Source organism: Coregonus clupeaformis, chromosome 40 (assembly GCF_020615455.1).
Source record: "Coregonus clupeaformis isolate EN_2021a chromosome 40, ASM2061545v1, whole genome shotgun sequence".
NCBI classification, from domain to species: domain Eukaryota; kingdom Metazoa; phylum Chordata; class Actinopteri; order Salmoniformes; family Salmonidae; genus Coregonus; species Coregonus clupeaformis.
Window position 1 is genome coordinate 6174519 of NC_059231.1, and position 26810 is coordinate 6201328.

At 42.7% G+C, this 26810-nt stretch overlaps 1 protein-coding gene across 2 annotated transcripts in view; it reads left to right on the forward strand.

The window, feature by feature from the left end:
• LOC121555173 (tyrosine-protein phosphatase non-receptor type 4) overlaps positions 1 to 26810 on the forward strand; it is a 107674-nt gene that overhangs the window by 1175 nt on the left and 79689 nt on the right. The gene's annotated exons all lie outside the window — the stretch shown is intronic.

Consider the following 26810-nt stretch of genomic DNA (forward strand, 5'->3'; position numbering starts at 1 on the left):
CTCTGTGACATTACTGAGGGCTGTTTCAAATGAGTAAATCGATGGTTAATCTGTATTTTCTGAATTTGGACGAAATTATGTAGCTAGCTAATGTGGTCAGCTTTTACATTGACTTGATCGTCAAATATGCCACATTCGTGTTCGTGGAAGTCCATCGAGAGCGTACCTGGACTGATTTCAGCCTGCACGCTCAAATATGTCACTACGTAAAAGCAAATTTAAATCCACATCAGCTCAATTCTTTTTTTTCTTTTTTATTGGCTGAGTTCAGCCTGAATGAATGATAGTCTACATCACAAGACCGGACCACTCCTGTCGCCAATGTGTACAGGTTGGCTTTCTCAGGTCCCCAAATTTCATTCAATCGAACCTATTTCTCATTTACACGCTAAATGACGGGCTGCTGGTTAGACGACCGAAGAAGACATATTTACATTTTCACCTGTCCATATTTCATTAATCTAATATGGCCCCCATAGTTTGCTAATTTGCTTCACAAAATCCTAAGGAGATCATGTCCAGGATTCAGAGAGAAACCATATTCATGCCAAAGGGTGGATTTACATTAGTAAAATATGTCTAGTGAGAGCTATCTCTGTTCAACATCAGATTTGCAATTTTTCTGTTTACACTAGCCTTGGATGTGGTGTGGCCAAAGCCACATTCCTGCTTCATGTGTGCAGCTATTATCATACCTTAAAAAACATAGTATATAGACAAACAAAATAAGGATAGCAATTCAAAGTATAAGGAGGTTCTCATCTAATCCATATTGCACATAGTGGTGTACACTTGCAATGATTCACAATTCACAACAATGGTTTTGAAGTGGCATTTGGGTGAGGTATTGGGACTGGGGGGAGAGAGGGTCTCAGGTGCGGGGATAATTGGGATAGACTGCACCTGCTAACATGAGCATTGGCGAATTCACAGGGAGATTGATGGGACACAGCTAGCTAATCTACAATGAGGTAGGCTAACCTTACTACTGGGATGACAATAACAAAGCTAAAGAGGCAGAATTTGTAGCCCGATTATGTTCACACAATGATTTTTGTGTTTATTTGACGACTGCAGTGGGAATGCCATTCCCATCCTTGTTTCAGTTTATCATTAGCGAAAATACAGCTATAGGTTGAGGATGACAGAAACCTGTAATCGTAAGCCATGTCCTCTTGGCCAATCTCTACTCTAGTGGATGATCTAACTACACCAATCAGTCAATACATTTCAATCCAGGTAAATTACTCTGAGAAGGCAGTAGCTCCAAAATTGACAGCTGTGTTGACTTTGCTCAGGAGCACCTCTGTTTGAGACAACAGGAGGCATGCTAACAGGAGACAGCTCTTAGCTTTGACACTTTCTCTCTGGTTAGTTAGCCCCTGCCCTGAAAGCCACACGCATGCACTGGGTGTTACAGCAGTGTTGTCATGTGTACAGCGCACCCTGTCAGCACCCATTGCAGAGACAGCCTGTGTGGCAATCCATAACGGAGTGGCCGTCGGTCGGCCGGGCGGATATCACACCCGTTTCAGCAAAACACAGCTGTGTTTACACTCCCATCTCTCACAGCCTCACAACTCAGAATCAAATGTGTTTTGGCTAATCTTTTCATTTCCTAACTCTGTTATGATGGCTGGATAGCCAGCTAAATGAATGGTATTCATCAGCTAAGGCGACATAGTCCACAGAGGGATGAGTGACAACTGGTTCTACACACTCCTGTTTGTACTGGACTACACTGTGCCTTGAAATGAAATGTTTCGTACTGATGCAACAAGTTAAATCCACAACTGACTTTGACTCTTTATCCTTCCCATTTCCCCAAATCAACTACTTCATTCTTGGCAGAGGGACCATAATAGAAGGCCCATTTTACCAACAAAAACTCTACGCTCAGTCATGTACAATTCACAGAACCCATTCCCCAGGGCAGACGATGGTAGGCTTCACATTAATCAAAGGTCCTAATTGGAGCATAGTGTAACAGCTTTATGCTCTAAAACACAAGCGTGGAAATGTTCAACCAGTCCTTTCATTCAGAACCTATTGTTAGGTCACAGGCCTGTTGTCTGTTTATGCTGTACGGATGCAAAACAAATCAGATGAAACTGCATTTTTGCTGCATGGTAATTATGTTATTGGTTACTCACCTGTTGTACAGGTTGAATTTGTTAGTGTGGTAGAGAGAGGGAGATACAAACTGTAGGAGCTTCTAACCCCCTGCTTTCAAGGGAATTAACCTGCTCAGTGCACATACTCTCAGGCTGAAAAATTGTGATTAAACTGTTGGAGATGCAGCATTTAGTTCTGGGCAATTCCACGGTAAAGTAATTACCATAGAACATGGTTAAGCTTAGACTTGATTTACAGAGGGGTAATTCCACACTAATGGAATTACGCTGAGACTCCTATTTTTCACTTGAAAATGTATGCCAAACAAAAAAAACTTTGATTTAAAAGTTTAACAAACCATACAGCACAAAGACTACTTTGAATAATTTACACAGTAAATCAACTTTGCTAACAGATGCAAAGTTTGGTAACAGAATTACGGTAAAATCCATAGAATTAGGAATTTAATAGTATCTCTATGGTTAAATCTCTGTTTTAATGTTACCAAACTTTATCTGCAACATTCTTCCTGTAAATGTGTTTTTGTAAAGTTTTCTGTGGAAATGTTAAAAGTAGTCCTTGTGCAAATACACTACCAGTCAAAAGTTTAGACACACCTACTCATTCAAGGGTTTTTCTTTATTTTGACAAAAAAATAAATATGTTGTAGAATAATAGTGAAGACATCAAAACTATGAAATCACACATATGGAATCATGTAGTAAACAAAAAAAGTGTTAAACAAATCAAAATATATTTTATATTTGAGATTCTTCAAATAGCCACCCTTTGCCTTGATGACAGCTTTGCACACTCTTGGCATTCTCTCAACCAGCTTCACCTGGAATGCTTATCCAACAGTCTTGAAGGAGTTCCCACGTATGCTGAGCACTTGTTGGCTGCTTTTCCTTCACTCTACAGTCCGACTCATCCCAAACCATCTCAATTGGGTTGAGGTCGGGGGATTGTGGAGGCCAGGTCATCTGATGCAGCACACCATCACTCTCCTTGTTGGTAAAATAGCCCTTACACAGCCTGGAGGTGTGTTGGGTCATTCATTGTCCTGTTGAAAAACAAATAATTTACTTTTACATTTTAGTCATTTAGCAGACGCTCTTATCCAGAGCGACTTACAGGAGCAATTACGGTTAAGTGCCTTGCTCAAGGGCACATCGACAGATTTCCCAGGTAACTCTGGGTCTTCCATTCCTGTCGCGGTTCTCATGAGAGCCAGTTTCATCATAGTGCTTGATGGTTTTTGCGACTGCACTTGAATAAACTTGCTCAAAGTTCTTGAAATGTTCCGTATTTACTTACCTTCATGTCTTAAATTAATGATGGACTGTCATTTCTCTTTGCTTATTTGAGCTGTTCTTGCCATAATATGGACTTGGTCTTTTACCAAATAGGGCTATCTTCTGTATACCCCCCTACCTTGTCACAACACAACTGATTGGCTCAAACGCATTAAGAAGGAAATAAATTCCACTAATTAACTTTTAAGAAGGCACACCTGTTAATTGAAATGCATTCCAGGTGACTACCTCACAAAGCTGGTTGAGAGAATGCCAAGAGTGTGCAAAGCTGTCATCAAGGCAAAGGGCGGCTATTTGAAGAATCTCAAATATAAAATATATTTTGATTTGTTTAATACATGATTCCATATGTGTTATTTCATCGTTTTGATGTCTTCACTATTATTCTACAATGTAGAAAATAGTAAAAATAAAGAAAAACCCTTGAATGAGTAGGTGTGTCCAAACTTTTGACTGGTACTGTAGTTCTATGGATTGTTAATCGTTTGAAATGTTTTTTGTTTTGTAGCTATACATTTTTAAATGAAAAATCTGAGTCCCAGCGTAATTCCGTTGCCATGGATTTGCACTTCTATTCCCAGCCAATGATTATTTAGGGGGCACCACTTGGACAAGAGAGGATTGCCTGATGACTGACACACCACCAGTAGGGAAACGAGAGAATTAGATGAAATTGATGATGCAATGAATCACCGATAAAATCCACGTGTGTGACGGTGCCATTGCCAGCTGTGGGAAGTTCCAATCTGGCACACCCTTTGTGTTAAAGTCCAGCCCTGAAAGATAGTGTTCTGTTTGCCTAGATTGGGATACAGTGAGTTAGAATTTGTTTGTGTGTGCTTGTTTGAGACAGCATTGCACCATTTCATAGTGAATAGACAATTTTAGTCAACCCCCATCCATTGGTTCTACTGAGCATGTTGGGGATGCCTGTTGCCCAGCTACGCCAACTGCCCACTATTTTTTTTATTCAATTTTTATTTAACCTTTATTTAACTAGGCAAGTCAGTTAAGAACAAATTCTTATTTACAATGATGGCCTACACCGGCCAAACCTGGACGACGCTGGGCCAATTGTGCGCCGCCCTATCACGGCCGGTTGTGATACAGCCTGGAATCGAACCAGGGGGTCTGTAGTGACGCCTCAAGCACTGAGATGCAGTGCCTTAGACCGCTGCGCCTATGCTAGGCCATAGGAAGGTGATCTGCTCCAGCTGTGAGGGTTCACATTGGGCACTACGGACAGTGTGACTCAAACATCCTCACATCATCCAGGTCAGATTAAGAGATTACGGGCCCTGGGGGCTGCCTGCCGTAACATAGCGGTGCTCTGGGTCTTGGCTGAGTTTGCTGTGCCTTAGAAAATTACAGGTAAGAACAATAAAGGATTAGCATGATCTGTGGTGATTACTGTATAGGGATGGTTAAGGCCTAATGCTGGACTAACAACTGGGGGAAGAAGAGGGTATGTCACCATCCATGCGTATGAAAACCAAAATAGAGTGAGAAGGAGCTTTCTTCCATTCCTGTTATTGTGCATCAGAACGCAAAATGAAGTGTAGCCATGAGATTCCACATGAAAAGAGACCCCAGAACATGGTTAAGCTTAGACTTGATTTACAGAGGGTGGTTCCTCTTTCTGAAGCCGTTGTGCTGTAATCAACATTGAGGTGGATAGCAGGCTGTGGCTGTATCACAAATTACACCCTAATGGCCCTGGTCAAAAGTAGTGCGTTTAAATAGGAAATAGGGTGCCATTTGAGATGCAGCCTACAAGTGCATTCAGAAAGTGTTCAGACCCCTTCACGTTTTCCACATTTTGTTACGTTACTGCCTTATTCTGAAATTGATTAAATCGTTTTTTCCCCCTCATCAATCTACACACAATACCCCATAATGACAAAGTGAAAAGGGGTTTAAAAAAATTAGAAATACCTTATATACATAAGTATTCAGACCCTTTGCTATGGGACTCGAAATTGAGCTCAGGTGCATCCTGTTTCTATTGATCATCCTTGAGATGTTTCTACAACTTGATTGTAGTCCACCTGTGGTAAATTCAATTGATTGGACATGATTTGGAAAGGCACACACCTGTCTATATAAGGTCCCACAGTTGACAGTGCATGTCAGAGCAAAAACCAAGCCATGAGGTCGAAGGAATTGTCTGTATAGCTCCGAGACAGAATTGTGTCGAGGCACAGATGTGGGGAAGGGTACCAAAAAAATTCTGCAGCATTGAAGGTCCCCAAGAACACAGTGGCCTCCCATCATTCTTAAATGGAAGAAAATTGGAACCACCAAGACTCTTCCCAGAGCTGGCCGCCCGGCCAAACTGCGCAATTGGGGGAGAAGGGCCTTGGTCAGGGAGGTGACCAAGAACCCAATGGTCACTCTGACAGAGCTCTAGAGTTCCTCTGTGGAGATGGGATAACCTTCCAGAAGGACAACCATCTCTGCAGCACTCTACCAATCAGGCCTTTAATGCTACTCTGTTAATTATTTATGCATAGTCACTTTAACTCTACCCACATGTACATATTACTTCAACTACCTCAACTAGCCGGTGCCCCCGCACATTGACTCTGCACCGGTACCCCCTTGTATATATAGCCTCCCTACTGTTATTTTATTTTACTTCTGCTCTTTTTTTCTCAACACTTTTTTGTTGTTGTTTTATTTTACTTTTTTATTAAAAATAAATGCACTTTTGGTTAAGGGCTGTAAGTAAGCATTTCACTGTAATGTCTGCACCTGTTGTATTCGGCGCATGTGGCCAATACATTTTGATTTGATTAGAGTTGCCAGACGGAAGCCACTCCTCAGTAAAACGCACATGACAGCCCGCTTGGAGTATGCCAAAAGGCAGCTAAAGGACTCTCAGACCATGAGAAACAAGATTCTCTGGTCTGATGAAACCAAGATTGAACTCTTTGGCCTGAATGCCAAGCATCACGTCTGGAGGAAAACAGGCACCATCCCTACAGTGAAGCATGGTGGTGGCAGCATCATGTTGTGGGGATGTTTTTCATCGGCACAGACTGGGAGACTAGTCAGGATCAAGGGAAAGATGAACGGAGCAAAGTACAGAGAGATCCTTGATGATCAGGACCTCAGACTGGGGTGAAGGTTCACCTTCCAACAGGACAATGACCGTAAGCACACAGCCAAGACAACGCAGGAGTGGCTTCGGGACAAGTCTCTGATTGTCCTTGAGTGGCCCAGCCAGAGCCCGAACTTGAACTCGATCTAACATCTCTGGAGAGACCTGAAAATAGCTGTGCAACAACGTTCCCCATCCAAACTGACAGAGCCTGAGAGGATCTGCAGAGAAGAATGGGAGAAACTCCCCAAAACAGGTGTGCCAAGCTAGTAGCCGAAATAGGAAGCCAATTCTAGATTTAACTTTGGATTGGAGATGCTTAATGTGAGTCTGGAAGGAGAGTTTACGGTCTAACCAGACACCTAGGTATTTGTAGTTGTCCACATATTCTAAGTCAAACCCGCCAAGAGTAGTGATTCTAGTCGGGTAGGCGGGTGTAAGCAGCGTTCGATTGAAGAGCATGCATTTAGTTTTACTAGTGTTTAAGAGCAGTTGGAGGCCACGGAAGGAGTGTTGTATGGCATTGAATCTCGTTTGGAGGTTTGTTAACACAATGTCCAATGAAAGGCCAGATGTATACAAAATGGTGTCGTCTGCATAGAGGTGGATCTGAGAGTCACCAGCAGCAAGAGCGACATCATTGATATACACAGAGAATAGAGTGGGCCCGAGAATTGAACCCTGTGGCACCCCCATAGAGACTGCCAGAGGTCCAGACAACAGGCCCTCTGATTTGACACATTGAACTCTATCTGAGATGTAGTTGGTGAACCAGGCGAGGCAGTCATTTGAGAAACCAAGGCTATTTAGTCTGCCAATAAGAATGCAGTGATTGACAGAGTCAAAAGCCTTGGCCAAGTCAATGAAGACGGCTGCACAGTACTGTCTTTTATCGATCGCGGTTATAATATCGTTTAGGACCTTGAGCGTGGCTGAGATACACCCATGACCAGCTCGGAAACCAGATTGCATAGCGGAGAAGGTACGGTGGGATTCGAAATGGTCTGTGATCTGTTTGTTAACTTGGCTTTCAAAAACTTTCGAAAGGCAGGGCAGGATGGATATAGGTCTGTAACAGTTTGGATCTAGAGTGTCACCCCCTTTTGAAGAGGGGGATGACCGCGGCAGCTTTCAAATCTCTGGGGATCTCAGACGATACGAAAGAGAGGTTGAACAGGCTGGTAATGGGGTTGCGACATTTTCGCCGGCTAATTTAGAAAGAAAGGGTCCAGATTGTCTAGCCCAGCTGATTTGTAGGGGTCCAGATTTTGCAGCTCTTTCAGAACATCAGCTATCTGAATTTGGGTGAAGGAGAAGCGTGGGGGGCATGGGCAAGTTGCAGCGGAGGGTGCAGTGCTGGTGGCCGGGGTAGGCGTAGCCAGGTGGAAAGCATGGCCAGCCGTAGCAAAATGCTTGTTGAAATGTTCGATTATCGTAGATTTATCGGTAGTGACAGTGTTTCCTAGCCTCAGTGCAGTGGGCAGCTGGGAGGAGGTGTTTTAATTTCCATGGACTTTACAGTGTCCCAAAACTTTTTGGAGTTAGTGCTACAGGATGCAAATTTCTGTTTGAAAAAGTTAGCCTTTGCTAACCTAACTGATTGTGTATATCGGTTCCTGACTTCCCTGAAAAGTTGCATGTCGTGGGGGCTGTTCGATGCTAATGCAGTACGCCACAGGATGTTTTTGTGCTGGTCAAGGGCAGTCAAGTCTGGGGTGAACCAGGGGCTATATCTGTTCTTAGTTCTGCCTTTTTTGAATGGGGCATGCTTATTTAACACTTTTAAAGAACAACCAGGCATCCTCTACTGACGGAATGAGGTCAATATCCATCCAGGATGCCCGGGCCAGGTCTATTAGAAATGCCTGCTCGCTGAAGTGTTTTAGGGAGCGTTTGACAGTGATGAGGGGTGGTCGTTTGACCACGGACGCAGGCAATGAGGCAGTGATCGCTGAGATCCTGGTTGAAGACAGCGGAGGTGTATTTAGAGGGTAAGTTAGTCAGGATGATATCTATTAGGGTGCCCATGTTAACGGATTTAGGGTTGTACCTGGTAGGTTCCTTGATAATTTGTGTGAGATTGAGGGCATCTAGTTTAGATTATAGGATGGCCGGGGTGTTAAGCATATCCCAGTTTAGGTCACCAAGCAATACGAACTCTGAGGATAGATGGGGGGCAATCAATTCACATATGGTGTTCAGGGCACAGCTGGGGGCTGAGGGGGGTCTGTAGCAAGCGGCAACAGTGAGAGACTTATTTCTGGAAAGGTGGATTTTTAGAAGTAGAAGCTCAAACTGTTTGGGCACAGACCTGGATAGTATGATAGAGCTCTGCAGGCTATCTCTACAGTAGATTGCAATTCCGCCCCCTTTGGCAGATCTATCTAGACGGAAAATGTTGTAGTTGGGAATGGGCATTTCAGAATCTTTGGTGGCCTTCCTAAACCAGGATTCAGACACTGCTAGAACATCAGAGTTGGCGGAGTGTGCTAACGCAGTGAATAACTCAAACTTAGGGAGGAGGCTTCTGATGTTAACATGCAAGAAACCAAGGCTTTTGCGGTTACAGAAGTCAACAAATGATAGCGGCTGGGGAGCAGGAGTGATACTGGGGGCTACAGGGCCTGGGTTAACCTCTACATCACCAGAGGAACAGAGGAGGAGTAGAATAAGGATACGGCTAAAGGCTTTAAGAACTGGTCTTCTAGTGCGTTGGGAAAAATCTGCCCCCCAGAGAAAAAAAGGGGCAGATTTCCGGGCGTTGTAGAATAGATTCAGGGCATTATGTACAGACAAGGATATGGAAGGATATGAGTACAGTGGAGGTAAACCTAAGCGTTGGGTAAAGATGAAAGAGATAGTATCACTGGAGGCACCGATTGAGCCGGTCTCCGCGTGTGTGGGGGGTGGGACAAAGGAGCTATCTGAGACAGGTTGAGCAGGACAGGACTGGCTCTACATTGAAAAAGTACAGTTAGAACTTTTTTTTTTTTTTTTTACTAAATAATACAAAATTAAAATCTGAAATGTCTTGAGTCAATACGTATTCAACCCCTTTGTTATGGCAAGCCTAAATAATTTCAGGAGTTAAAATGTCCTTAAGACAAATAATAAATTGCATTGACTCACTCTGTTTAATAATAGTCTTAACATGATGTTTTAATGTCTACCTCATCTCTGTACCCTACACATACAATTATCTGGTCCATCAGTTGAGCAGTGAACTTCAAACATACAGTGGGGAAAAAAAGTATTTAGTCAGCCACCAATTGTGCAAGTTCTCCCACTTAAAAAGATGAGAGAGGCCTGTAATTTTCATCATAGGTACACGTCAAATATGAGAGACAAATTGTGGAAAAAAATTCCAGAAAATCACATTGTAGGATTTTTAAGGAATTTATTTGCAAATTATGGTGGAAAATAAGTATTTGGTCACCTACAAACAAGCAAGATTTCTGGCTCTCACAGACCTGTAACTTCTTCTTTAAGAGGCTCCTATGTCCTCCACTCGTTAACTGTATTAATGGCACCTGTTTGAACTTGTTATCAGTATAAAAGACACCTGTCCACAACCTCAAACAGTCACACTCCAAACTCCACTATGGCCAAGACCAAAGAGCTGTCAAAGGACACCAGAAACAAAATTGTAGACCTGCACCAGGCTGGGAAGACTGAATCTGCAATAGGTAAGCAGCTTGGTTTGAAGAAATCAACTGTGGGAGCAATTATTAGGAAATGGAAGGCATACAAGACCACTGATAATCTCCCCTCGATCTGGGGCTCCACGCAAGATCTCACCCCGTGGGGTCAAAATGATCACAAGACCGGTGAGCAAAAATCCCAGAACCACACGGGGGGACCTAGTGAATGACCTGCAGAGAGCTGGGACCAAAGTAACAAAGCCTACCATCAGTAACACACTACGCCGCCAGGGACATAAATCCTGCAGTGCCCTGCTTAAGCCAGTACATGTCCAGGCCCGTGCTAGAGTGCATTTGGATGATCCAGAAGAGGATTGGGAGAATGTCATATGGTCAGATGAAACCAAAATAGAACTTTTTGGTCAAAACTCAACTCGTCGTGTTTGGAGGACAAAGAATGCTGAGTTGCATCCAAAGAACACCATACCTACTGTGAAGCATGGGGGTGGAAACATCATGCTTTGGGGCTGTTTTTCTGCAAAGGGACCAGGACGACTGATCCGTGTAAAGGAAAGAATGAATGGGGCCATGTATCATGAGATTTTGAGTGAAAACCTCCTTCCATCAGCAAGGGCATTGAAGATGAAACGTGGCTGGGTCTTTCAGTATGACAATGATCCCAAACACACCGCCCGGGCAACGAAGGAGTGGCTTCGTAAGAAGCATTTCAAGGTCCTGGAATGGCCTAGCCAGTCTCCAGATCTCAACCCCATAGAAAATCTTTGGAGGGAGTTGAAAGTCCGTGTTGCCCAGCGACAGCCCCAAAACATCACGCTCTAGAGTAGATCTGCATGGAGAAAGGGCCAAAATACCGTGTGTGAAAACCTTGTGAAGACTTACAGAAAACGTTTGACCTGTGTCATTGCCAACAAAGGGTATATAACAAAGTATTGAGAAACTTTTGTTATTGACCAAATACTTATTTTCCACCATAATTTGCAAATAAATTCATAAAAAATCCTACAATGTGATTTTCTGGATTTTTTTCCTCATTTTGTCTGTCATAGTTGACGTGTACCTATGATGAAAATTACAGGCCTCTCTCATCTTTTTAAGTGGGAGAACTTTCACAATTGGTGGCTGACTAAATACTTTTTTTCCCCACTGTAGATTCAACCACAAAGACCAGGGAGGTTTTCCAATGCCTCGCAAAGAAGGGCACCGATTGGTAGATGGGTAAAAATAAAAAAGCAGACATTGAATATCACTTTGAGCATGGTGAAGTTATTAATTACACTTTGAATGGTGTATCAATACACCCTGTCACTGCAAAGATACAGGCGTCCTTCCTAACTCAGTTACACCGGAGAGGAAGGAAACCGCTCAGGGAAAACACCATGAGGCTGTGAAAGGAGAACTAACCCAATTTACAGAGTGAAAAGAAGGAAGTTTGTACAGAATAAAAATATTCCCATACATACATCCTGTTTGCAATAAGTTACTAAAGTAATACTTCAGAAATTGTGTCAAAGCAATTAACTTTTTGTCTTGAATACAACGTTTTATGTTTGGGGGCAAATCCAATACAACAGTCTGCTTCCTACCAGACACTGGGAGATGAATTCACCTTTCAGCAGGACAATAACCTAAAATGCCAGAGCTACATTGGAGTTCCTTACCAAGAAGGCAGTGAATGTTCCCCAGTGGCTGAGTTAGTTTTGAATTAAATCTACTTGAAAATCTATGGCAAGACCTGAAAATGGTTGTCTAGCGATGATCAACAACAAATTTGAGAGCTTGAAGAATTTTGAAAAGAATAATGTGCAAATGTTGCGCAATCCAAGTGTGGAAAGCTCTTTGAGACTTACCCGGAAAGACTCACAGCTGTAATCGCTGCCAAAGGTGCTTCTACATAGTATTGACTCAAGGTTGTGAATACTTATCTAATCAAGGGATATGAGTGTTTTTTTATTTTTCATAAATATTTTACAAATATTATAATTTTTCTTCTACTTTGACATTCGTGTTTTGTGTAGCTCGTTGACAAAAATTACAATTATATCAATTTTGATCCCACTTTGTAACATGCTGACCACACCTCCCGCGTTGTGTGCACGAGCATTGCAAAATAAATGTACAGTGGCAGGGACTAGGAGACTAGTCAGGATTGAGGGAAAGATGAACGGAGCAAAGTACAGAGAGATCCTTGATGAAAACATGCTCCAGAGCGCTCAGGACCGGGGTGAAAGTTCACCTTCCAACAGGACAACAACCCTAAGCACACAGCCAAGACAACGCAGGAATGGCATCGGGAAAAGTCTCTGAATGTCCATGAGTGGCCCAGCCAGAGCCCAGACTTGAACCCGATCGAACATCTCTGGAGAGACCTGAAAATAGCTATGCAGCGATGCTTCCCATCCAACCTGACAGAGCTTGAGAGGATCTGCAGAGAAGAATGGGAGAAACTTCCCAAATACAGGTGTGCCAAGCTTGTAGCGTCATACCCAAGAAGACTTGAGGCTGTAATCGCAGCCAAAGGTGCTTCAACAAAGTACTGAGGAAAGGGTCTGAATACTTATGTAAATGTGATATTTCAGTTGTTTTTTTATACATTTGCAAGAATTTCTAAAAACCTGTTTTTGCTTTGTCATTATGGGGTATTGTGTGTAGATTGATGAAGGGGAAAAAACAATTTAATCCATTTTAGAATAAGGCTGTAACGTAACAAAATGTGGAAAAAGTCGAGGGGTCAGAATACTTTCCGAATGTTATTCAATCATTTCATCCAAACTGCTCGTGCGCATCAACAAGCATCTGCGGAACCAGGCGCTAAAATTGAATTTATAGAACGTGTTGCAAGTCCCACCTCTCCCATCTCCTCATTGGTTTTTAAGAGCATATACCCATGGGGGTGATTTGAAAGATGAAATAGGTCCACACGCGAGTCCAGTTGGTGGCGGTAATGCACCTTAAAGTTGGTTGCCAATCTCCATATGAAATCCACAGAAGAAGAAGACTGAATGAGGAGAGATTACTAGAACCTAACTAGGTTTCCCCTTTTATCTGTGGATTAATTGTCGGAGTAGGGAACACGATTGTGTGTGACTCAAAATGGGTCAAAATTCTACAAAGATCCAGCAAAAAAAAAGGACCTTGTGCATTTCAGGTAAAATAACAACCCAATGCTTATATCCCAGGACAAATTTGCTAGCAACAGCAAGCTAGCTAGCTAAATGTCCATTAATTTTTCATATGTGTTTTGACCTGTCCCCAAATGAATATAGTTGGTTTTGATATTTCAACCTACGTGTACTGATCGCGTCTGGTGGAGATAGACAAACTCAACGCGCGGAGACGGTTTGGTCATCATGTAACACAACAAAATGTGGAAAAGGTCAAGGGGTGTGAATAGTTTCACGTTTGATGTCCGGAAGGACTTTGTCAAAATAAAGGACAGAACACACCCAGGGAACTGTCCAGGGGAAACTCAGGTGGAGTTTTGTCCAGCAACAGCAATGGTTCTGAATACGTTAGGTAGAGGAAACCTTTTACATTTGCAAACCTTGTTAAAGACTTTAAAAGGGTCAGGTTGGATTTGGCTGATTCTAAAGGTTTGGGTGAAAGGGCCCTTTTGTTTCAGCTAGGTGTATGATCTTTTGTCGCTGTTTGTGCCACAGCAGGTCAACCAGTGTTCACAAACCGGAGGTCAGATCATGGTCCTTCCTTCACTTGGTTGCCTAAGGACTCTAGGCGATGCTCTCTACTCTTCTAATGGCAAACCTGTGACTACATTTACCCCTAATGAAATAAAGACAGTCTTCCCTTAAAAAGAAATATAGGCCTCATCTCCTATAGCTCATCCATCCAACCTCTGACATTTACATTTTACATTTACGTCATTTAGCAGATGCTCTTATCCAGAGCGACTTACAATAAGAGTGTAAGAGTGTCTGCTAAATGACTAAAATGTATTGTGATTGCACAGAGGTGGGGGAAACTGTGATGGTCTGATGCTATTGTTGGATTCAAAAGGCTTTCACACCCCTCACTTCACACCACAGTGTGCAAATGCCGTTGCAGCCGGGACGTCTGTCCTGAGTCTGTATAGTAAGATCTCTGGCATGTTGCTTTTGCGTTATGTTTTGCTCATATCTACTGCTGTGCTTGTTGTGACTTGCCCTCTCCTTCCTCCCCATCCCAGTCGGAAAAGTCTGAACGGAATCCTTGGGACGTCCCAACTCTGACGACACCCAATTGAAGTTTACATTTATAAGGTTTAGGGTAGGGCAGTCCCAAGGATCCCAGATAGCACTAACTCAGCCCCTCACACTCCTCTCAAATCAAATCAAATTTTATTGATCGCATACACATATTTAGCAGATGTTGTTGCGGGTGTAGCACAATGCTTGTGTTCCTAGCTCCAACAATGCAGTAATATCTAAAATACACAACAATACACACAAATCTAAAAGTAAAATAATGTAATTGAGAAATATAGTAATATTAGGACGTGTAACGTTGGAAACCGGAGAGTGTGTGTGTGTGGGATGGGATGTATAGACAATATGGACAGTGTGGATAGAATATGTAGTATATCTGAAGAATACATAGGATAGAATAGTATAGCAATAGTTGAATAGGATGGACTTGACTAGAATACAGTATACCATATGAAATGGGTAAAACAGTATGTAAACATTATTGAAGTGACCAGTGTTCCATGTCTATATACTTAGACAGCAGCCTCTAAGGTGCAGAGTTGAGTAACCGGGTGGTAGCCGGCTAGTGACAGGGACTAAGTTCAGGGCAGGGTACTAGGTGGAGGCTGGCTAGTGATGGATATTTAACATGGCCTTGAGATAAAAGCTGTTTTTCAGTCTCTCTGTCCCAGCTTTGATGCACCTGCCTTCTGGATGATAGCGGGGTGTGGCTTGGGTGGCTGAGGTCCTTGATGATCTTTTTGGCCTTCCTGTGACACCGGGTGGTATAGATGTCCTGGCGGGCAGGAAGTGTGCCCCCGGTGATGCGTTGGGCAGTTGCCGTACCAGGCAGTGATACAGCCCGACAGGTTGCTCTCAGTGGTGCATCTGTAAAAGTGTGTGAGGGTCTTAGGGGCCAAGCCAAATTTCTTCAGCCTCCTGAGGTTGAAGAGACGCTGTTGCACCTTCTTCACCACACTGTCTGTGTGGGTGGACCATTTCAGTTTGTCAGTGACGTGTACGCCGAGGAACTTGAAGCTTTTTACCTTCTCCACTGTGGCCCTGTCGATGTGGATGGGAGAGTGCTCCCACTGCTGTTTCCTGAAGTCCACAATCTGCTCCTTTGTTTTGTTGACGTTGAGAGAGAGGTTATTTGCCTGGCACCACTCCGCCAGGGCCCTCACCTCCTCCCTGTAGGCTGTCTCGTTGTTGTTGGCAATCAGACCAACCACTGTTTTGTTGTCTGCAACCTTGATTGAGTTGGAGGCGTGCGTGGCCACGCAGTCATGGGTGAACAGGGAGTACATGAGGGGGCTGAGCACGCACCCTTGTGGGGCCCCCGTGTTGAGGATCAGCGTAGTGGAGGTGTTGTTGCCTACCTTCACCACCAAGCTTAATGGGAGGGTACTATGGTGTTGAAGGCTGAGCTGTATTCAATTAACAGCATTCTTACGTAGGTATTCCTCTTGTCCAGATGGGATAGGGCAGTGTGCAGTGGGATGGCAATATCATCCTCTCTGGATATATTTGGGTGGTATGCAAATTGCAGTGGGTCTAGGGTGTCGGTTAAGGTGGAGGTGATATGATCCTTAACTAGCCTCTCAAAGCACTTCATATTGACAGAAGTGTTACCTTAACTATATTGGGGAAGGGTAGCCATGAGGTGTTATGGAGAGACTTCAGAACAGAGTATCTCCTGTTACTCTATCAGTGCTGCTTGTGTAACCTGAGCCGCTAAAGACAAGCTCTTAACGATATCGATGCACAACTTCAAATGCCGCAAGATGTCCAGTCCTCAGGCTGCTGCCGCTCTCTAGACAGCCACTGTTGAGAGTAGACTGGAATACTACAGCATTCATGGGCCTCTACCGAACATGCTCTGTGACAGTTGACAGAGAGTCATTTTGGAATGTAAGCAATTTAGGAACTGTTTTTAGTCTTTATCCACTGTGTATTTGAATTGGACGCGCATAGAGGAAACAAAAATCTATGTCCAAATTAAATAAGGATACGCTGCAATCCAAAAATAAGCCTGTAGTGTGTTAAGTGCTTTCCCCTTCAATTCCCTTCTGTCAGACTTGTTTTCTTTCCCCCTTTCATTGGAACCCTGAATTCATGTCTACGTTCAACCTGTTCTAGAGGCAGAGTTGTTTGAAAAGTATTTTCTTCTCTCCATAACTTCCCTCAGTCAACGTTTTTATGGTGATGGTGCCAAATGTAGCCAGGGGCTGTGAAAATGTCAGGCCTTGTCGGGGGGATACAGCTTTTGTCAAATTTGATGTAAAAATATGTTTTTTTGCAATTTTGCCAACTCTTTTCCTAATCTGCTGTGTAAATTCTCCAAACTCTGCAACGAAAAGTCAATTTAGACAAAAGCTGTATCCCTTCTAGACAAAACCCTGCACCACCTCCCGTACCGACAACAGACATGCTTTCTGCACTCTGCTCTGTTAAAATGCATGCTTGGCTTTCCTTTGCTTTGGGTAACCCGCCCTTAGCTCACAACCAAATGAGAGGAACGGAGCGCAAGCATTTATGGCCCTGTAATAACACTAACCATGGTCTCTCCGTACAGAATGTGTGTAGTGTATTTGTGCTTATGAACTTTGGTAGCTGCCCCACTTCACAGAATAGTACACTCTCGTGCTCCATCTGCTTTTGAAGGTTGTTGATTGTAAAAGCTCTAGTGGTTCCTTTTATTATTTCAGAGTTCATGTCAGCATCTACAAACCTGGCAGTTTTTTTCATATTTGATGTATTCTGTAGTGGTGAGGGAGTGGGAAGAGCATGTTGTTTTCTCCTCCAGGGATAATAACAGAAGCTGTTACATTCTTGTGGTTACTGACTGTGATTTCAGCACTGGGCCAAGTCTGACTCGTTCCCACTACAGTCCCCTGTAGTTCAGTTTAGCAGTCCCCAGCATGTAGAGACACAGCTAGCCTTGACTTCTGGACCTTGGCAGATGATCTAGCAAAATGGTTTTCATAAAAATCCCCACAGTCATACTTGACAAGCAAAGGTGGTAGCCTAAAAGCCTTTTCATTGGGTTATCATCATTGGCTTCAAGGGGTCATCCTCTGGGGCCAGTTGCACCTGGTGGTCGTAAGTGGGACGTAACTCTACGGCAGACCTAAAATGATACCTGTTGCACCACCTGGGCGTAATCCCTTCTATGAGCTACACCTGGGCGTAATCCCTTCTATGAGCTACACCTGGGCGTAATCCCTTCTATGAGCTACACCTGGGCGTAATCCCTTCTATGAGCTACACCTGGGCGTAATCCCTTCTATGAGCTACACCTGGGCGTAATCCCTTCTATGAGCTACACCTGGGCGTAATCCCTTCTATGAGCTACACCTGGGCGTAATCCCTTCTATGAGCTACACCTGGGCGTAGATTCTACTCCTCGTGGGGAGCAGGTGTTGGGTGTTAAATTGGGACTATCTTCTTTCATGATATTCACAGAAAATAATAGCAATCTATATTTTCAAAAGGATGTGAGTCTCATGTTCATATTTTAAAACCTCCGCTTTTCGAGTTCCCTATGCGCGATTCAATAGCAATACACTTGATTTATGCTACATTATAGCTTGCTATAATATAGCCTACTACGGATATAGCCTACTACACGAGTGAAGAGTAAAATAATCCACATGGGCCTGGTTTCCCAAAAGCATCTTAAGGCAAAGTTTTTATTGGGTAAGCATTAGAATAATTGGGTAATGCTTACCCAATCTTCCAAGATGGCGAAGTAGTGCAGTCCTGTTTCTGTCGTGTGTCTGTAAATAGCCTGTAAATACCCTGTTTTTTTTGTATTTTTCGTACATATTTCCCTATCAGACTTTTCATCCTTCTACAAAATATACTTTCCTGCAACCCGCCTCACTCAATGTGGAACGGATTATATTATTGACTTACCTTTTATCTAGAATCTAGAATCTCCAGTTGAAACTAGCTAGCCAGCTAACTAGCTACTTGCTATTAGCCACAGCTAGCGGTGTTTCACCCAGATCATTGGATTTTTTTTCCGCAGGATTAATTTTAATCACTGGACATTGATCACCGGATATTCGGCCAGTCTGCACAGCGCGTTATCGACCCAGAACATATCAGTTTTTCCGCCGGAATCACTGATTCACTGGACCTTTAACTCCGGATTCATCGCTACCAGCTGGCTACAACAAAACGGACGCTGTGGTCTGGCTAATCATCCCGAGCTAGGCCCATCTCCCGGCTATCTACCTCTCTATCAACCGGACGGGACCACCTAGTGTTGACACGGAGCCCCGCCGATCCTACACGACTGGTCTGCCGACGAAATCGTCTGATGTGGTTACGACGTTAACCACGAAGATTCCATCCATCTGCTAGCCCTGGCCCGTTAGCACACGTTATCCGTGGCCTCTTACTCACTAAACTGAACTAGCTACTGAACTAGCTACTTGCTATTAGCCACAGCTAGCGGTGTTTCACCCAGAATATTGGATTTTTTTCCCGCTGGGATTAATTTTTTAATCACTGGACATTGATCACCGGATATTCGGCCAGTCTGCACAGCGCGTTATCGACCCAGAACATATCAGTTTTTCCGCCGGAATCACTGAATCACTGGACCTTTAACTCCGGATTCATCGCTACCAGCTGGCTACAACAAAACGGACGTAGCACACGCTAGCCGTGGCCTCTTACTCACTAGCGCTTCACCACCGGACCTTACGATAACTCAGCTATACAGCTGATATCTGCTGGACTGTTCCTTTTTACGGTACTACATCCTGTTTATGTTTAGCCTCAGCCCAAACATGGTTAGTTTATTGTTGTTTCGGTTATTTCTAATTGTACTATATCACTGTAGACCCCCCAGCCTAGCTAAACCTGCCTTAGTTAGCTCCTTTGTCCCTCCCCCCATACACTCAGAGACCGACTCAATTGATGCCTCTAGAGATACTATCTCTTTCATTGTTACCCAACGCTTAGGTTTACCTCCACTTTACTCATATCCTTCCATATCCTTGTCTGTACATAATGCCCTGAATCTTTTCTATAACACCCGGAAATCTGCCCCCTTTTATTCTATGTACCCAACGCACTAGAAGACCAGTTCTTAAAGCCTTTAGCCGTATCCTTATTCTAGTCCTCCTCTGTTCCTCTGGTGATGTAGAGGCTAACCCAGGCCCTGTAGCCCCCAGTATCACTCCTACTCCCCAGGAGCTATCATTTGATGACTTCTGTAATCGCAAAAGTCTTGGTTTCTTGCACATAAATATCAGAAGTCTACTTCCTAAGTTTGAGTTATTCACTGCGTTAGCACACTCTGCCAACCCTGATGTTCTAGCAGTGTCTGAATCCTGGCTCAGGAAGGCCACCAAAAATTCTGAAATTTCCATCCCCAACTATAACATTTTCCGTCTAGATAGAACTGCCAAAGGGGGTGGAGTTGCAATCTACTGTAGAGATAGCCTGCAGAGCTCTATCATAATATCCAGGTCTGTGCCCAAACAGTTTGAGCTTCTACTTCTAAAAATCCACCTTTCCAGAAATAAGTCTCTCACTGTTGCCGCTTGCTACAGACCCCCCTCAGCCCCCAGCTGTGCCCTGGACACCATATGTGAATTGATTGCCCCCCATCTATCCTCTGAGTTTGTACTGCTTGGTGACCTAAATTGGGATATGCTTAATACCCCAGCCATCCTACAATCCAAGCTAGATGCCCTCAACCTCACACAAATTATCAACGAACCTACCAGGTACAACCCTAAATCCTAAACATGGGTACCCTCATAGATATCATCCTGACTAACATACCCCTCTAAATACACCTCAGCTGTCTTCAACCAGGATCTCAGCGATCACTGCCTTATTGCCTGCGTCCGTAACGGGTCCGCGGTCAAACGACCACCCCTCATCACTGTCAAACGCTCCCTAAAACACTTTAGCGAGGAGGCCTTCCTAATTGACCTGGCCCAGGTATCCTGTATGGATATAGATCTCATTCCGTCAGTAGAGGATGCCTGGTTGTTCCTTAAAAGTAATTTCCTCTCAATCTTAAATAAACAAGCCCCATTCAAAAATACAGAACTAAGAACCGATATAGCCCCTGGTTCTCCTCAGACTTGACTGCCCTTGACCAGCACAAAAACATCCTGTGGCGTACAGCATTAGCATCAAATAGCCCCCGCGATATGCAACTTTTCAGGGAAGTTAGGAACCAATATACACAAGCAGTCAGGAAAGCAAAGGCTAACTTTTTTCAAACAGAAATTTGCATCCTGTAGCACTAACTCCAAAAAAGTTTTGGGACACTGTAAAGTCCATGGAGAATAAGAGCACTTCCTCCCAGCTGCCCACTGCACTGAGGCTAGGAAACACTATCACCACCGATAAATCTACAATAATCGAGAATTTCAACAAGCATTTTGCTACAGCTGGCCATGCTTTCCATCTGGCTACCACTAACCCGGCCACCAACTCTGCACCCTCTGCTGCAACTTGCCCATGCCCCCCCCGCTTCTCCTTCACACAAATTCAGACAGCTGATGTTTTGAAAGCGCTGCAAAATCTGGACCCCTACAAATCAGCTGGGCTAGACAATCTGGACCCTTTCTTTCTAAAACTAGCCACCGAAATTGTCGCAACCCCTATTACTAGTCTGTTCAACCTCTCTTTCATAACGTCTGAGATCCCCAGAGATTGGAAAGCTGCCGCGGTCATCCCCCTCTTCAAAGGGGGTGACACTCTAGATCCAAACTGCTACAGACCTATATCCATCCTGCCCTGCCTTTCGAAAGTATTCGAAAGCCAAGTTAACAAACAGATCATCGACCATTTCGAATACCACCGTACCTTCTCCGCTATGCAATCCGGTTTCCGAGCTGGTCACAGGTGCACTTCAGCCACGCTCAAGGTCCTAAACGATATTATAACCACGATTGATAATAGACAGTACTGTGCAGCCGTCTTCATCGACCTGGCCAAGGCTTTCGACTCTGTCAACCACCGCATTCTTATTGGCAGACTAAATAGCCTTGGTTTCTCAAATGACTGCCTCGCCTGGTTCACCAACTACTTCTCAGATAGAGTTCAGTGTGTCAAATCGGAGGGCCTGTTGTCTGGACCTATGGCAGTCTCTATGGGGGTGCCACAGGGTTCAATTCTTGGGCCGACACTTTTCTCCGTGTATATCAATGATGTCGCTCTTGCTGCTGGTGACTCTCAGATCCACCTCTACGCAGACGACACCATTTTGTATACATCTGGCCCTTCATTGGACACTGTGTTAACAAACCTCCAAACGAGCTTCAATGCCATACAACATTCCTTCAGTAGCCTTCAACTGCTCTTAAACACTAGTAAAACTAAATGCATGCTTTTCAATCGAACGCTGCTAGCACCCGCCCACCCGACTAGAATCACCACTCTTGACGGGTCTGACCTAGAGTATGTGGACAACTACAAATATCTAGGTGTCTGGTTAGACTGTAAACTCAACTTCCAGACTCACATAAAGAATCTCCAATCCAAAGTTAAAGCTAGAATCGGCTTCCTATTTCGCAACAAAGCCTCCTTCACTCATGCTGCCAAACATGCCCTCGTAAAACTGACTATCCTACCGATCCTTGACTTCGCGATGTCATTTACAAAATAGCCTCCAACACTCTACTCAGCAAATTGGATGTAGTCTATCACAGTGCCATCCGTTTTGTCTCCAAAGCCCATACACTACCCACCACTGTGACCTGTACGCTCTTGTTGGCTGGCCCTCACTACATGTTCGTCGTCAAACCCACTGGCTCCAGGCCATCTATAAATCACTGCTAGGCAAATCCCCGCCTTATCTTAGCTCATTGGTCACCATAGCAGCACCCACCCGTAGTCTGCGCTCCAGCAGGTATATCTCACTGGTCATTCCCAAAGCCAACACCTCCTTTGGCCGCCATTCCTTCCAGTTCTCTGCTGCCAATGACTGGAACGAATTGCAAAAATCTCTGAAGCTGGAGACTCTTATCTCCCTCAATAACTTTAAGCATCAGTTGTCAGAGCACCTTACCGATCACTGCACCTGTACACAGCCCATCTGAAACTAGCCCACCCAACTACCTCATCCCTATATTGTTATTTATTTTGCTCTTTTGCACCCCAGTATCTCTATTTGCACATCATCTCTTGCACATCTAGCATTCCAGTGTTAATACTATTGTAATTATTCTGCACTATAGCCTATTTATTGCCTTACCTCCATAACTTGCTACATTTGCACACACTGTATATATATTTTCTGTTGTATTTCTGACTTTATGTTTTTTTTTACCCCATATGTAACTCTGTGTTGTTTTTATTGCACTACTTTGCTTTATCTTGGCCAGGTCGCAGTTGTAAATGAGAACCTGTTCTCAACTGGCTTACCTGGTTAAATAAAGGTGAAATAAAAAATAAATAAAAAATAAAAAAATAAGCCCCTCAATATTTGCAGCCGTAGATGGTAATATCTCTCTAGGAGCTGATCCGTCGTCAGTATTGTGAAATAATTATAATGTTCAGGAAATATTTGAATGGAGGAAGCTGATCCGATTACAGCGTTTAATTTTTAATTTTTTACTTTTTTTGTTAAAAATAAATGCACTGTTGGTTAAGGGCTGTAAGTAAGCATTTCACTGTAATGTCTGCACCTGTTGTATTCGGCGCATGTGACCAATAACATTTGATTTGATTTGAGAGAAGCGCTCCCTTTCGATCCTATCAGCCTCCAACGACACACTTAGCGACCGTTCTCTCTCTGTGGTGTTTTGGGAAACGCATGTTGTTACATCTTCAGCCTTTTGTAGGAAAGCTTACAATGAAAGAACAAGGTATTTTTTGCAAAGACAATGCGTGGCCATCAGATTTCTCATGTTTATCATAGAGCGTAGCCAGCTGCATTTCCTACTGTTTTGCTTGAAGTTAATCTTGCATTTTAATTTACAATCGGAGAAAAGTAAAGTATCCGCAGTCAGAGCGCTGTCTGCAGATCGAATACTCGTTTGCGAATGTGGAAATTAGATTGGTCAAGACGAGCAAACATATCTCATCCGAGTGAGTGGAGAAGTGCAACTGAAGCACAACATTTAAATTTTTTAATTCATGATTTAGAGCGAACTGCGTTTACAAAATGCAGCAAGATATTTCTTCTGCATTTTATCTTTCCTTTTCTGCGTGAAAAATGCATTATTGCACCTCTGTTAAATGCATGTGTAAAGCTGAAGATCTGACTTGTCGCAGACTAGATGTAGTGAATATTGCATTCGACCTGAGCCTGGTGGGGAAACCGTGTCAAGTGCTCTCAGGCTCAAGACAATATCCTGTTTACTGCTGGTCAATTCCACTTTAATAGAATGTCGCTACTTTAAAAGTATGCCAAACAAAGACCATTGATTTTAAAGTTAAACAAACCATACAACTCTATACACAAGGACTATTAAAATAATTTCCACTGAACATTTTAGAAATACACATTTACTCAAAGAACAGTGCAGATGTAAAGTTTGTTAACAGAATGACTGTAAAATCTCCCTCAGTTTTTTGTGACCACATTTTCCAAAACCTCAGTTAAATATCTACTCCGAATTAAGATACAAAGATGTCTGGGGAAAGAATGTGTTGTAAGCTATGATATGACACCTTGATTTTTAAGAGGGAGGGAGAGAGAAAGTGGTTTGTCCAGACTCAACACTCTTGGTTTAACCACCAGATGACAGAAAGAAAAAGAAAACAGTTATGAGCTGAACATAACAGTATGCCAGTGGAAGGGAGGACAGTAGCAGGTGATCCAAAGTTTGTGACTACTATGAATTCCCATTGTAGCCAATTCAGTTGCAGTCATTCTGTTACTGATTTGGTAATCACACGTTTTAATCACTTAATAAATCATAACCCAAATTGTTATCAGTGAAAACACTAACTAAATGGTAGGTCTACCTTTACTTGTTACTTCTGTGAACTTTCATTATCCTCCGTCATGAGGGAGAGAAATGTGAAAATATCTTAAGGGTATGTGGGTTCTTGGTAACAGAATGACAAGACACTAGCCAATATTTACTAAGCTTACAGAAGGCAAATAATTTCTGCAAAACAAAATATACATTGAGGGAAAAAAGTATTTGATCCCCTGCTGATTTTGTACGTTTGCCCACTGACAAAGAAATGATGGTAGGTTTATTTGAACAGTGAGAGACAGAATAAAAACAAAAAAATCCAGAAAAACGCATGTCAAAAATGTTATAAATTGATTTGCATTTTAATGAGGGAACTAAGTATTTGACCCCCTCTCAATCAGAAAGATTTTTGGCTCCCAGGTGTCTTTTATACAGGTAATGAGCTGAGATTAGGAGCACACTCTTAAAGGGAGTGCTCCTAATCTCAGCTTGTTACCTGTATAAAAGACACCTGTCCACAGAAGCAATCAATCAATCAGATTCCAAACTCTCCACCATGGCCAAGACCAAAGAGCTCTCCAAGGATGTCAGGGACAAGATTGTAGACCTACACAAGGCTGTAATGGGCTACAAGGCCACCGCCAAGCAGCTTGGTGCGATTATTCGCAAATGGAAGAAACACAAAAAAGTGGGTTTAAAATTGATTTCATTGTAATTTTTTGTCAACGATCTACACAAAATACTCGGTCAAAGTAAAAATAAATAAAACATCTAACATTTGTAAAAAAAAATAAGAAAATAAAAAAAGAAGTGTGTGTGTATGTGTGTATGTATATATATATATATATATATATATATATATATATATATAAAACACTATCTTGATTAGATAAGTATTCAACCCCCTGAGTCAATACTTGTTAGAATCACCATTAGCAGCGATTACAGCAATCAATTTGGTTGTTGATCATTGCTAGACAGCCATTTTCAACTCTTGCCATTGATTTTTAAGCCGATTTCAGTCAAAACTGTAACTAGGCCACTCAGGAATATTCGATTTAGTCTTGGTAAGCAACTCCAGTGTATATTTGGCCTTGTGTTTTAGGTTATTGTCCTGCTGAAAGGTGAATTAATCTCCCAATATCTGTTTGGAAAGCAGACTGAATCAGGTTTTCCTCTAGGATTTTTCCTGTGCTTAGCTCTAGTCCATTTATTTTTATCATAAACTCCCTAGTCCTTGCCGATGACAAGCATACCCATAACATGATGCAGCCACCACCATGCTTGAAAATATGGGAAGTGGTACTCAGTGATGTGTTGTGTTGGATTTGGCTAAAACATAACGCTTCGAATTCAGGACAAAGTTAATTTCTTTGCCACATTTTTTGCAGTTTTACTTTAGTGCCTTGTTGCAAACAGGAGGCATGTTTTGGAATATTTTTATTCTGTAAATGCTGCCTTTTCACTCTGTCAATTAGGTTAGTATTGTGGGGTAACTACAATGTTGTTGATCCATCCTCAGTTTTCTCCTATCACAGCCATTAAAGTGTAAGTAATAACTTCACCATGCTCAAAGTGATATTCAATGTCTGCTTTTTTTTATTTTTTACCCATCTACCAATAGGTGCCCTTCTTTGCAAGTTATTGGAAAACCTCCCTGGTCTTTGTGGTTGCATCTGTGTTTGGAAATCACTGCTCGGCTGAGGGACCTTACTGATAATTGTATGTGTGGGGTACAGAGATGAGGTAGTCATTCAAAAATCATGTTAAACACTATTATTGCACACAGCGAGTCCATGCTACTTATCATGTGACTTGTTAAGCACATTGTTACTCATGAACATATTTAGGCTTGCCATAACAAAGGGGTTGAATACTTATTGACTCAAGACATTTCAGCTTTTCATTTTTAAATAATTTGTACAAAACTTGAAAAACATAATTCCACTTTGGCATTATGAAGTATTGTGTGTAGGCCAGTGCCAAAAAAATCTCTATTTAATCTATTTTAAATTCAGGCTGTAACACAACAAATTGTGGAAAAAGTCAAGGGTTGTGAATACTTTCTGAATGCACTGTATTTCTAATACCTTTTAAGACTTTTGGTAGATGTTTTCTAAGACCCATTTCCCATCTGTTTGACCAGAAACCAAAGACTTTGCTTATTCCAAATTTTAGGATGGAAAATGGTTGAAAAAATGTAATTATTTATCAAAAATAGACTTTTAGCTTTCGGTTTACACCAAATTTGATGTGCTGCTATGAACTTCACATGTTCATGCTCATGGAGATTTTTACATGGAAATGCCTTGCTGCTTAACCCGCAGCCACGGCTGTAATAATAATAATAATATGCCATTTAGCAGACACTTTTATCCAAAGCGACTTACAGTCATGCGTGCATACATTGTACATCCACCACTGGGTTCTCACGGCACAAATTGAGGACGCCACACATTTTTTCCCTCTCTGCCTCTGCATTTGTATGAGATGAATGTAACAGACTGATTTCTGAGAACTGTTATAAG